Source organism: Rhamphochromis longiceps, linkage group LG7 (genome assembly GCF_057381845.1).
Source record: "Rhamphochromis longiceps isolate RC_006_pf linkage group LG7, R_longiceps_female_GT1.1, whole genome shotgun sequence".
NCBI classification, from domain to species: domain Eukaryota; kingdom Metazoa; phylum Chordata; class Actinopteri; order Cichliformes; family Cichlidae; genus Rhamphochromis; species Rhamphochromis longiceps.
Window position 1 is genome coordinate 40972224 of NC_140563.1, and position 14240 is coordinate 40986463.

Sequence of the window (14240 nt, forward strand, 5' to 3'; positions counted from 1 at the left end):
TTTATTCATATTTATTATAAATAATCCTAATTATATATCTTGCTTCCATGTTTGTGTCCTGTGTCACAAAAAATAAATTTTTTACTATAATACATTGATTAATGACCTGCAGAATCTCCTTATCATATTACGTGTCCATAATTGTCACCTAAAGTCAAACTTTATGCTTTCTCCATCTTGAAAGTGATTACATCCTTGCATTACATACTTTAGGTTCATTTTCTGAAGGCAGGTTTCTGAAAGAGAACAGGCAGATTTGGAATATAACATGCAGAGTTCTATAGATGGATACATAAAAAAATGAAAAATTACATGTATGTGCTAACTTTCTAAACACTTTGTTACATTTATGATAAATGGATTTGAAAGTAGATAAAACACATTTATGTCGGCCTTGGCTCATTAGAGTCCTTGTCTTTAAATTAACTTGTTTCAGGTACTGCACTCTCAAAGACTGAATGAACCAGCATTGCAGCCATGGGTCATTGTGAGCATCACAGGGAAGGTTGAAGCTGCCCACTGCACCTGTATGGCCGGAGTCGTGGAGACCTGCATCCATGGCGCTGCTCTTCTGTTTAATGTAGAAGCAACAGTGCAGATCTGTGGCACAAGGACTGTTACAGATAAACCTGTATACTGGGTTTTGCTGGGTAATATGACCAAGATACAGCCAGAGGTTGGCCATAAGATAGACTTCTCCTCTTCAGCTGCCCAAAAACGGCTCTGGATCAAAACATAAACAGACCATCCGTATTGACAAGTAAAAGGAGGGGTCCTCAAAACAGAAAAATCCCACCTGCTAATGTGGAGGAGTTGTCACTGCTATTGGAATCTTTGCTGGAGCACAGTAAAGCTGTGGGTTGTGGGAATGACCCATAATGTTTTATCTAGGGGTCTAGATTTATGCCTGTAGTGCACTGCCATGTAAATAATTTGCATTTACTGAATATGTAATGACTGAGTACCACTGTTCAAAAGTTGAATAAAGAAACAAACTAATTTTTGCTCTTTTTTTTATTAAAACCACTTTATAGAACATCACATCAGTTACAGTGTAGAATCCATGTCATTTATAGTTTATAAAGGACAAAATGTTTACACAAAATCATGACAGCATTTACACGATATCACCCACTACTAACGTTACTTTATTTACTATCAATTACTTCAATTTATCTTTTGAAAAATTACCGCTATTTATACAGCACAAGACTTAAGAATATTTAACAGGAGCAGGTTTCATCTTCCCCTGGTTTTATTATCACACTGTTCACCAAAACGCAGCAAACCTTCACCATCTTATCCAGGAGGGTCACCTCTTCACCCTCACATGGAAGAAGTAATCTGATTGGCATGGTGGTATGTTTGAAGCAGGTGCCTTGTGTAGCGCTGGAACCCAGTCACGATGTCATCCATTTCATAGGCTGGTTTGCTGCAATAATGCCAAATAATTAGCAAGTCTATAAATAGAAGGTAGTTCTGCAAAATCACTCAGTAGGATATTTTTTTCTAATTTGCTATGACCTCAGAGTGCATCGAAAATAAAACTAATAGGCTATAAAGAGTGATATGAACATATTTAGAACTTACCGGAATGAAAATGTCTGGAGCACCAACAGATATTTGGAGATGGAAGAGAACAGGATATCAGCTCGTCTCACAGCTGCTATCCAGGCTAGACGCCTTCGTTTGGTAACACACGAGCTGCGTCATGTTGCTTCCAGGTTGGGAAAGAATGAAAAGACAAACCCTTTTCAAGCTTATTCTCTTGCCGGTCGTGCGATCGAACATTGCAGCTGACCACACAGCAAGAACGAACCATGGCTATGCTTTCGCTCCTTTTTCACTTAGACCCCCAAAATGGTGGATCGGGCCAAAATCCTTTCCACGCCCACCCCCGTGACATCACGCTCCAAAGCCCTATTAGGCTAATCGTTGTGTCACTTCCGGTATTTCAGACAATCCCTTTCCGTCAAGGATTTTTAATTTGTTGTGGGCTTTTTGTATTTTGTTGTGGCCTTTCTTATAATTTGTTGTGGGGTTTTTGTAATTTGTTGTGGGCTTTTTGTAATTTGTTGTGGGGGTTTTGTATTTTGTTGTGGGTTTTTTGTAATTTGTTGTGGGCTTTTTGTATTTTGTTGTGGGCTTTTTGTAATTTGTTGTGGGTTTTTTGTAATTTGTTGTGGGCTTTTTGTAATTTGTCGTGGGCTTTTTGTATTTTGTTGTGGGCTTTTTGTATTTTGTTGTGGGTTTTTTGTAATTTGTTGTGGGCTTTTTGTATTTTGTTGTGGGCTTTTTGTATTTTGTTGTGGGCTTTTTGTAATTTGTTGTGGGCTTTTTGTAATTTGTTGTGGGTTTTTTGTAATTTGTTGTGGGCTTTTTGTATTTTGTTGTGGGCTTTTTGTAATTTGTTGTGGTTTTTTTTTAATTTGTTGCGGTTTTTTAATTTGTTGCGATTTGCACTTCCCAGCCACCGTACCTTTCTAATGTGACGTTGTTGTCCCTGGCTCTTTCTCTGTCTCTTCCTCCGGCTCTGTTCCTGTGCTACTGAGTGCAATTACCCCCCCCCCCCAATCGTAAAGCACAAGCAGTGTTGCCAACTCCTCAGTAAGGAAAATCGCTATAGGCTTTCCTAAAAGTCGCTAGAAGTCGCTAAATGACATCATCGCCTAATTTGCATAATTGGTCATGCTAATCTAATTGTAACCTATGTTGTTGGAGAGAGAAATAACATCGTGGAAGAGACATAAAGTGAGTAAAAAACGTCCTAAATGCATTTAGAGTTTATTTAGAACTACAAATTAAATTTCTTTTAGCAATTATTGTTTTTTTTAATGTCACAATTCCAACCCTGCTCCTTTACCCGGGCTTGGACCGGCAAAAGTGACCTGAAATAGGCACTCTGGTGGAGTTACTTTGTGTGTGTGTGTTTATAAGTAGTTTTAAACCTTGTGATCCACAAAACAGCATAAGAGTAAAAGAGTAAAAGAAGAACGAGTAAAAGCGATACGCGCTTTCACGTCTTTTTTTTGGGGTCTGAAAACTCGCTAAATATAGCGACAAAGTCGCTAAGTTGGCAACATTGAGCACAAGGCTTGCCTGCGGAGTGAAGCAGCGAGAGAGAGGGTTGTGGCGGACCACCAGGTGGCTCCACTCACACCCAAGTTGAAGGGAAGTGCTGGGGTGGAGATTTTGGCGCTTACTATATGTGAATTTCTGAGAGTCAGTTAATAAAGTTGGAGTGAGACACTGAGACCTCTCCTGTCGTTATTACATACCTCCACATTGGTGACCCCTGTGGCGAACATGTTAAGGCTCGACGACGAAGCCAGCTCCGGCCTGGAAGCATCGGCTGCTGCTGGACTTTCACCTCCGCCAATGGCTGCGTTTGCTATGGCGCTTAAATTGCCGGATTTTTGGCTTCACGATCCTCCTTCATGGTTCGTGCACGTAGAAGCTGAGTTTGCTCTTCGTGGAGTTTCAGCCGACGATACTAAATACCACCATGTGGTGGCCTCACTTGACCCGCTGTCAACCGGCCGCATGATGACTCTCCTCCGGGACCCCCCAGCCCAAGGCAAGTACGCCGCCCTCAAGGCGCTGCTGCTGCGGCGTTGCGGGCCGAGAAACTCCTTTCCCTCGCGGGCCTGGGCGACGGTGTAACATGGTAGACTAATGTGACTGTGTTAATTCAGCTCCATATTATTGTGTGAAGTTGCACTGGGTTGGGAGTGGTTTTGTGTGTGTGTCACATTTTTGGTGAGCCAATGGCTGGAATGGGCTAATTAGAGGCAGGTGTACTTGATTGCACTGATACACTGGTCTACTTATAGCCCACACTACAAACACTGCTGTGTCGTTTTGTCTCTCTGTGCAGGCCAGGGCCTATTATATGCCACAGCCTAAAGGCAGCAGAGTTGCAGAGGCTGGAGTGACCACTGGCTATATGCTTGCAGGGTGGTGGGTCTCCAAGGACAACTTCTAACCCTGTTAAAGGCAACACGTGGAGTGCAACTGGTCGCGTGGCATAGCTGGCTCTGGCCTTGGGACTGTGTGTTTTTATACGATTCATAAATGGGACACTGGACTGTTTTATCTTTTTATCTCTTGATATTTTTTTGTCAATAAATTATCTTTTAGAATTTTATTGACTGTCATTTTTTTTGCCCATGACTGAGACGGTTGGTCAGACCTAGAATCTTTCTTTGGGTGTGTTACAACGGCACCGCTCTCGAGCTCATGGAGAGCATGCTGTCCTTGCTGGGCGCGGATGACGGAGGATTTCTCTTCACCCACCTCTTTCTCCGAGAGCTGCCAGCTCCAGTGCGCGCTGGCCTTGCCAACTCCCCGCTATTGGCCACGAAGGATTACCGCTCCCTTGCGGAAGAGGCGGATCGCATCCTCCTGGCTACCAGGACTTTCGGCGTCCAGGCGATTGTTCACGACTCACCAGCGTTTTCCCCCGCCCCCTCACCGATGCTCCAGGGGCCCTCCGACTCATCCACGGTGGCCGGAATCGCTGCATGGCGGCACCACAGAAAAGGGCTTTGCTTTTATCACCAGCGTTTTGGAGCGAAGGCACGGCACTGTCTCCCGCCTTGCAGTTTCCAGACCCAGGGAAACGGGCATGTCAGCGCTCTGTAGCAGCCGCGACCGCTGGCAACAAGGAAGGGCTGCTTTTCTTAGAGGACTCACGCTCGGGGAGGCGTTTCCTGGTGGACTCCAGCTCACAGAAGAGCCTTCTTCCCCCGGCTGGCTCGGACAGGCTAGCTGAGGGCTGCGGGCCATTGCTAACAGCGGCTAATGGCTCTCCCATCAAAACCTTCGGTGAAAGGTTGGTGACTGTTTGCTTTCATGACCGTGACTTTCAGTGGAACTTTGTTGTTGCTGCTAGCTCTGTGCCTATAATAGGCGCTGATTTTCTTTGTGCTCACGGACTGCTGGTTGATGTTGCTAACAGACGTTTAATTGATGCTGTGTCATTTTCCTCATTACCCTGTTTTACTCGGGGTGCTCAGCTCGTGGTGCATGCTAACTCAGTAGATTCGGGTGACGTTTTTCAGTGTTTGCTTTCTGAGTTTCCCTCACTCACTGTCACCACTTTCTCGAGCACGGTGACGAAGCATGGGGTGGAGCATTACATAACTACAGTAGGGCCCCCGGTGTTTGCACGCGCGCCGCCTCGACCCTGCCAAACTGGCTGTCGCTAGGGACGACTTTGCCACGATGGAGCGTCTGGGCATCGTGCAGCGTTCGAATAGTGCCTGGGCTTCCCCGTTACACATGGTGCCTAAATCTGATGGTCGGTGGCGACCTTGTGGGGATTTCCGCCATCTTAATAATGTCACAGAGAACGATCGTTATCCCATTCCCCACATCCAAGATTTTTCCGCCCATCTTGCGGGGACCTCGGTTTTTTCGAAGATCGATTTGGTACGGGGATATCACCAGGTTCCCGTGCGCGTGGAGGATGTCCCCAAAACTGCCGTAATTACACCTTTCGGCCTTTTCGAGTTTCTGCGCATGCTGTTTGGCCTGAAAGGTGCCACCCAAACCTTCCAGCGGTTGATGGACTCGGTCTTGCGCGGGCTGCCCTTTGTTTTTGTATATCTTGATGATATACTGGTGGCCAGCAGCTCGAAGGAGCAGCACATGTTCCATCTGCGTCAGGTTTTTCAGCGTTTGGCGGAGCATGGACTGATTATTAATCCGTCTAAATGCCAGTTTGGGTTGCCGGTTCTCGATTTCCTTGGGCAGCGTATTTCCGCCGAGGGCTCGGTTCCGTTGCCTGACAAAGTCCGAGCTGTTTCGGAATTTCCGCGTCCCACGAATGTTAAGGCACTGCAGGAATTTTTGGGGATGGTGAATTTTTACAACCGCTTTCTCCCCAGAGCGGCACATCTGCTGAAGCCCCTTTATTGGGCGTTAAAAGGTAAGAAAGCTAATGACTCCGTTGACTGGTTTCCGGAAAGCATCCAAGCATTTTCTGATGCTAAGTCAGCGTTAGCTAATGCTGCCCTTCTGGCCCACCCATCCCCCTCAGCGCCGATTGCGTTGACCACCGATGCGTCAGACATAGCGGTGGGTGCGGTGCTGGAACAGCGAATCTTGGGTGTCTGGCAACCGCTCGCCTTTTTCAGCCGTACGCTGCATGACAGCGAACGCAATTACAGTGTTTTTGACAGGGAACTACTGGCGCTCCACCTGGCGACTCGTCATTTCCATTTTTTTCTCGAGTGGAGTGCACGCCAGCAGCGCCAGTTGGCAGCCATTTCTGAGTTTACCACGGACATTCGGCACGTGGCTGGTAAATCCAATCATGTGGCTGACTGTTTGTCCCGTGCGCTGGTTTCTCCCGTCTTTCTCGGCATAGACTGCCGATCAGAGCGGTGACCCGGACATCCTCGCGCTTAAATCCACCCAGACGGGCCTCATACTGGAGGACAGACCCGTGTGGGACGGTGGTCCCCTCCTCGTCTGTGACGTTTCCACCGGCCGCCCTCACCCAGTGGTTCCCGTTTCCTGGCGTTGTCAAGTTTTGGACTCGGTACATGCTCTCTCTCATCCGGGGGTCCGGGCCTCTGTTAAACTGGTCAGCTCTAAATTTGTTTGGCCAGGCCTTCGCAAATCTGTTAAGGAATGGGCGTCGGCGTACATTCCCTGCCAGCGTGCGAAGGTTCATAAACACACCAAGGCGCCCCTGGAGCCGTTCTTCATACCCGGCAAACGTTTCGATCATGTGCATGTCGATCTGGTGGGTCCTCTGCCACATTCACAAGGTTTTACGCACCTTTTGACTGTTGTTGATCGGACCACCAGGTGGCCGGAGGCGGTCCCCCTGGCGTCCACTACCGCAGCAGTGGTGGCCAAGGCGTTTTTGTCAACCTGGGTCTCGCGTTTCGGCCCACCCGCGGACATTACGTCAGACAGAGGCCCCCAGTTCATTTCCGAGCTTTGGTCGGCCATGGCTGATGGACTGGGGGCTAAAGTCCACCGCACAACGGCATACAACCCGCAAGCTAATGGGATGTGTGAACGGTTCCACTGGTCGCTTAAGGCTGCTTTTCGCGCCTCCTTAAAGGATGGCAATTGGGTTGACCGCCTCCCGTGGGTTTTGCTTGGGCTGCGCTCTGCGGTTAACCCTTTACAGCCGATTGGAGCGGGCACGCTCTGTTTTGCATAACTATTTTTAAATCCCGGTAGCACTGCAACCACGTAAGCTAGCGCAAAAATTTTTTTTGCATATGAAACCGGAGGAGTTGTACTTACATCTTATGCCATCAGCTTGTCCTAGGTCACGGTTTCCTTCCACATAAAGCTTTGCAAAAACTGCATAAAAAGCGCTTGCAGGAACAAAAACATAATATTCCAGAAACACGCTTTACCGATCCAATCAGCTGGTCATAACACTTCCTACGTTGGAATAGACGTCAGCGCGAACTTTTGCATTTCCGCCATTACCTGCCCGAAACCGGAAGTGACGTCATTTTCGCGGAAATGTAGTCTTTTTTACTATCAGGGCCTCAGGGCCTATACTCGTCTTTTTAAAAGTTATCTTTGACTTTATGACTTTCTGTGTCGTTTCTGGGATGCTTAGGACTCATATTGCACTGCTGGAAATAGTTTATTTTGGTGCATATGCTGCTTTTTTGCAAATTTGCAGTATAATATTTATTTTCGTTTTTCCTGCAGTGTATAAAAATTGGTGTATTTCAAAAATAAAACTATGAAGACACTCAAAATAAATTTCCTGTGGTGGGAAACTATTTTGTGCAACTTTTTTGTATTTACAGTTTTGAGGGATAAGCCTCTTAAATTTCTCTAACTACAAATATATGTTAAAAAAGCAAAAAGGATTTTCAATTTTTTTGTAGTTTATTGCACTTTTTTGCAATTTATGTAATTACTATGCACTTAATGAATACATATTATTAAAATCTGGGCTATAATGGTTGTATTGATGTATAGCAACTTGAAATGCTCCCAAAAATGGCTCCACAGCATGTAAAAATATGATATAAGCTCTGGCGGACTTGGTTCTATGGTAGGTCTTAAAGGGTTAAGGAGGATCTCGGCGCTTCCCCAGCTGAGCTAGTGTTTGGTCAGCCCCTCTGCGTGCCTGGAGAATTCTTGCCCGAAAATCCTCCTCCCTGCTTCGATCCATCGGTGCTATCTCTCAACCCGCTTTTGCACTCGCTTTGGGTTCCTGGGCCGGTGCACCATTGCGTGCCTGACACTTTTGTTCCAAAAGACTTTAGAGACTGCTAAGTTTGTTTTTGTCAGGCACGATGCCCGCAGGACACCGCTGCAGCCGCTGTATGACGGCCCATTCAGGGTTATCGAACCGGGCCAGAAACATTTTGTTTTGGATTTTGGGGGTCGAAGGGAGACTGTGTGTGTTGACAGACTTAAACCTGCACATGTTCTTCCGGACAGTAATGTAGTGCCGGCCCCTCGCCGTGGCCGCCCTCCTTCGATGGGGTTGACAGACTCTGTTTTCCCCCCAGGACTACCCCCGGACCACCGGCGTTTGAGCCTCCTCCTGCCTTTCCTGCTCGCCTTCACCAGCCTCGTTCACAGGATGGACCTTCCTCTGCCTGTTCTCTCCCTCCCAGGTTCAGTTGTTCGGGTCGTTTGCTTAGGCCCAGGGTCCTGGACTGAATAGAGACCTAACTGTGTGTTTGGGGGGGGGGGGGGGGGGGGGGTAATGTGTGGCGGACCACCAGGTGGCTCCACTCACACCCAAGTTGAAGGGAAGTGCTGGGGTGGAGATTTTGGTGCTTACTATATGTGAAGTTCTGAGAGTCAGTTAATAAAGTTGGAGTGAGACACTGAGACCTCTCCTGTCGTTATTACATACCTCCACAGGGTGAGAGGAAAAAAAAAAACACAGCTCACGATAAGGAGCCGGCTCACGTCGTTCACGTCAAAGATCCGGCTCTAAGAGCCATTTCGTTCGCGACCGACACATCACTAGTACTTATGACTAAATAATACAGAATTAGAACATAAATAAACTCTTAAATCCTTAGATTTACACATATAACAACAAATGAGAGGTTGGTGGGTTGAAAAGGCCAGAGAATAAAAGTGAAATTTGAGCCCAGACTTAAAAGCAGAGATGGAAGATGCTCTTTTTATATCCGGCAGTAGCGGATTCCACAATCGTGAAGCAGTGACTGCAGACGCTCTGTCACCATTTTGCTTAAGGTGTGATCTTGGAACATGTAAGAGATCTTTACCAGTGCATCTGAGAGAGCAAATAATACTAGTAATATAAGCTGGAGGCTGCACATTAACAGCCTTAAAAACAATGAGTAAAATCTTACACTGAATCCAAAAAAAGTAAACCAATGCAGAGAAGGCAGGGCTGGAGTGATGTGCCCATATTTTTTAGCACCTGTCAGCATTCAAGGTGCCAAATTCTCCACCATCTGCAATCGTGTTGAAAGAGACAGTCGGACACAGAGGTGTAGGGAGTTACAATAATTAGACAAGAGATAAAATACTAACACATACTTCTGACAAAAGAACTCAAAATTGACGGAAATAAATTGAAGTTTTGAGTTCTTAAATAAAAAATTTGAGATATAATTCGACGTGAAATGATGATGCCAGATTTGTTATGAGGAACTCAATAGTAGTGTCCAGCAACCAAAATCAATAGACTGCAGGTTGTGACTGTATCAAAAACTGCCACAAGACTCGGTTGACAGCTCACAAGTTAAGATGTTTCTATTGATATTCCTTTTAAGCATGAAAACACGCCACACATTAAAATTAAACTCACTATTTCTGCTTTACTCCTTTAACAGGAATAAAACCTCATATATAGCCTCCCTTTCAGCTGAGATAAGGTGTGTGTTTGGAACTGAAAAGATAGATTTTGAGTAGTGTTTCACTTTTACTTTATGAAAAATGATCTATTGTCCCACGCTCTATTATTGTTTGTACAAAGCATCCAGCATATGCTGTCTCTACACAGCTGATGCTGTTGGGAATATTTAGCTGAAGAATTCATTTAGCACATTGGCTCAATTCCCTGTGACAGGTGTGAAAGCATGTTTTGTGTAAAAGCTAAAGAGGTGAAGTTCAGCTGTAATGCTCTGTGGCAAATTGATTATATATGAGCTACAATGAGGTACCTGTATAGAGTATTGATTGGGAAATAATTGAACTCTGTTCAGTCCAAGTTAAGCAGGCAACCTGGCTTTAATGAACAGACAAACACTGAGAGCTTAAGGCCAGAATCCTGAGTTAACCTGTAGCCCCTAAGGGAAGAATAATAACACAGGGGATCAGGTAAATTTTCTTGATCTGATTCATCTAATAGTTTAAGTGTCACCAGAGTTGCGTTCACCATTGGGTTCGCCACCCCTCCTCTTCTTTTCTCTTCTTTTTAATTTTCACTCACAGAGAAAATTGGAGGTTGGTGTTTCAAGATAATTTGGCGTTACGCAATGTGCCTCTTTAAATCTCATTATAGGTCTCCCAGTCTGTTCAGCTAACATGCTTTGTCATACAAATAATGTCACCAAATGGCTTTGGTAATTTGTTATGCACTGCAATTTGTTTGTTGCCAAGCTTTGTGTAGGTGACATGCATATTATTCTTCCCATTCTGTTCTAGAGCAACATTGACAGGCACAGATGTGAGATACATTGAGAGCATTAAGCCTCCAGCCGCACTGCTTTCTCCTCTTCTTTCACCCCCACCAACAGTTTGTGAGAAATGATCACTTGTGTGGATTGGCCCAGGATGCTGCAAGGCATCGTACAGAAGGCCCAATAACGAGGATATGATTTCACAGTCCACCACCTGGGCTAGAAAAGGATAGGTGGGGGGAAACGAGCATGGCTAAGAGAGAGAGAGGAGGATAAGAAGATGAGAGGAGAGCTGACGGAGGATAATGGTGTTTGTGTGGCGCCACAGTCCCCAGGCTCTGTCTGTACCCAGAGGCAATAGAGCTAGCAACGGCTCAGGGCTACAGGAAAGGTAGGCTATAATGCTGAGGAACTCTATTTATTAAATCCATCCGTTTAAAAGTCCTTTCTGCTGTCGTGTCTTTCCAAAACAATGATTATGACAGGTATGAAGGCAGGAGGAAAGAGAGAAACAGAAGCCATAATTATATACTCATAACCACTGTATACTAGAGGCATGACAGACATGATACAACCAACCGTAACACATCAAACGAGCTTTTAAAAGCAGTGTTTGTATTAATACACTGCTGTTGCAGTCATGTGGCTCATTATAGTTATAGTAAGTTAAAAACCCTATTGCTATAAAGTGCATTACTTGTTGTTTGATAATACCATATTGGTCATAGGCTTTGATTTGTCAAGTTAGATCTGAATAGTGAATATAACTGAAAATAGCATCATTTAAACACCACATTGTAACTGAGTGTTTCTGGGAATATTTCAGGGCAGTGATTATGCAGTTTGACTTTAATTAGCATCATCTGTTCTTTCCTAATTGTTAAGGAAAAACTGGATCTATGGGACCACAGTTTCCTGTTTCGAAAATTGCAGATTCAGTTGAAAGAACATTTGTGCAAATTATTTAGTTGAACAGCATTCTCTTCTACCAGCTTCAATAAAAACGTTTTGCTTTCATAATGTTATAATGAGCAACAAACAATTTCAACAAAGAAAGGTGAAAAAACTTTACAATCTTTTTGTATTTGTCATTGACTGGTCTGTAAATAAATGTGGTATTTCATATATCTGTATAATCCAAGGATAAATGACAGATGTCTTCAGGAGATTATGTCAACGTTTTCAAAAGATTTGACTAGATTGGGGCCTGTGATATTAAACATCACTAAAAAGAGATGTAAACAAACAGATAAATGATGATAAGTTAATTAAAATGGCAGAGAAAATGTCTTTTGTTCACTGAAGTCTGTGCACTTTTTTAATGAAATGACTGAACTAAACCGGGGGAGTAGTAATCAGTTGATGTGTGAAGCACATACACTCAATGTAAAAGTAACACAGAAAAGATAGACAAACTCAATAGCACAAATGGAGGAGAAAAATATCAGAAATTAATGCTAGTCAAGCAGTTCCTCCAAAATGTCAGCACATAACTATTTCAGGAGGTTTACCAACTGATCAAGCTCACCTGTTTTCAGTACCACTGAGAGCTATTCTTTGTTCTCATCTAGCTGCCATTCATTAACAATCTAATGTTAATATTGCAGTGACAAACTATTGAAAGCATGAACATATGATAGAGTGAGCAAACAGTGGAAATACTGTAATCACTGTTGCCTACAGGGATCAGTCAGCGAATCCCAAGCCTAGCTTAAGCAGCAATAGCAGAATTAATCACCTGGAATAAAGTCAGGTCTGCATTTTCTGTTTTTCATTTTTCAAAACGACACAAAGAAAACAAGACTTGCAGTGATGATTAAGCACACTGTTCCTGACACCTAATAAGTCTGAGATCTGATAGATGGTTGAGCAAAACGAACAAACAGCTGCTGGTTTGAAATCAGGAAAGAGGAGAGTGATGCCAGAAGGCCCTGGAAGACATGATCTCTGTTATTATTGGTGAAGTGTTGAGCCATGACAACCATGTGCTACAAATGCTGCCCCCTCTTTCTTTCCTGCTTTTTAGTACAGTTCTATCATTTATATGTGCCCTCTGTCAGCATGGCAGCTGCCCCTGTCAGAAACTGATTTACGATTTAATTCTGTTGTCACTGATGCGTATGTGGAAAAACACCCCTCTTATTTTGGGAGTTGTAGCACAGACATTTAATTGCTTTTGATTGCAGTGTAATTAAATCTCAAAAAACTGTAAAATATTACTGCCGTAGTGTTCATCACTGCACACTGACACGTCAATGCTTCTAACAGCGTGGGAAAAAAAGTGAGCTGCAAAAAGTTACAAACAGAAAACCTGCAAAGCGTGCATCAGACAGGACAGCGGCAGAGCTGATGAAGATGCTAAGATTTTTATTGAGGGTGACCAGGATGGACAAGATTACAAATGAGTACATCAGAGGAAGTGGAGTGATTTGGAGACAAAAGAGTTTGGAGTAAAAGAGTAAGAGATGGATGGATGGATGGAGTGAAAGAGGAAGCAGAGAGGGTTGGTGTGACAGGAGAGGATGCAAGAGATAGGGGGAGATTGATATCAAACACCTTTGCAAAAATCACGAGTTGGAATTGTAGGTATTGTTGAAAAATAGATCACAAAATACAGTGATGGTATCACACCTGTATCAGAATAACATGTCTATATGCCTATACTACATGCTGGTACTGATCAGAGGAGCACTGATATGCTGTGAGGTAACTCCAGATGTATCAGGGACCTTTTGAAACTATGTATTATTACGGAAGAAAGAGACATGAATGAATCTTTTAACTTACTGCATCTGAACTTGTTAGGATAATATGTTGTCCATACAGAAGCAAATCCTTTTACCTAAATATGATCAGATGGTGAGAAAAATGAGCCCATGACCTATCAAGGGCCCAGACTGTCAGTCAACAGCTCTCAGGCCCAAACTTTGTCATCTGTCAGAAGAAGATGGCTAAATTGTAACATGCGGGGAAGAAAGTTAAACAGGCACTTGGAAAACAAACCTTCTGAGAAAAACTTGGACTGCTTCATAAGAGTGCTGGATCTGGACCAGAAACAGTGAGACCATTTGTGGTGTGAAAGCGTATGCCAATTGAGGCAAACTACAGGCTAGAGGAGGTTACTGCAAGCCAGATGAAACCTCATAAAATAGCAATAATTTTGCAAAAATTACCCATATCTTGGCCATACAATCAAAAGAACAACTATTTGATCATAAGAACATTTCAGTTGGCATATAAACTCTTTTGCATAAATACAACATATGTGAAATGTTGGCTTTGCCCTTTGGTGTACTTTGGGAACCAGACATTTGAAAACCCTATTCGGTGTTAAAAGTATTTGCTGTAAAAGTTTAAGGAATCTCTATGAAGTAGCACATGGTCCATGACCTGATCATAAAGTTCCTTGACTTTGCCTGTAAAAATAAAAAAATATATATATCTAATTTAAATTAGGCTTTGGATGACCTTCTCATGCACCTATGACCTGCCTCCAGAAGGGGCACTGTTTTTACTATGCCTCTGTCAATCATGGTAAATCTCCACCAGGGAGACTTCAGGGAAGTTAACTTCAAGAATGTATTCACAGGAAGTTGAATCAGGCTAGGTGGCAAACAGAAATCCTGTTGGTATGAT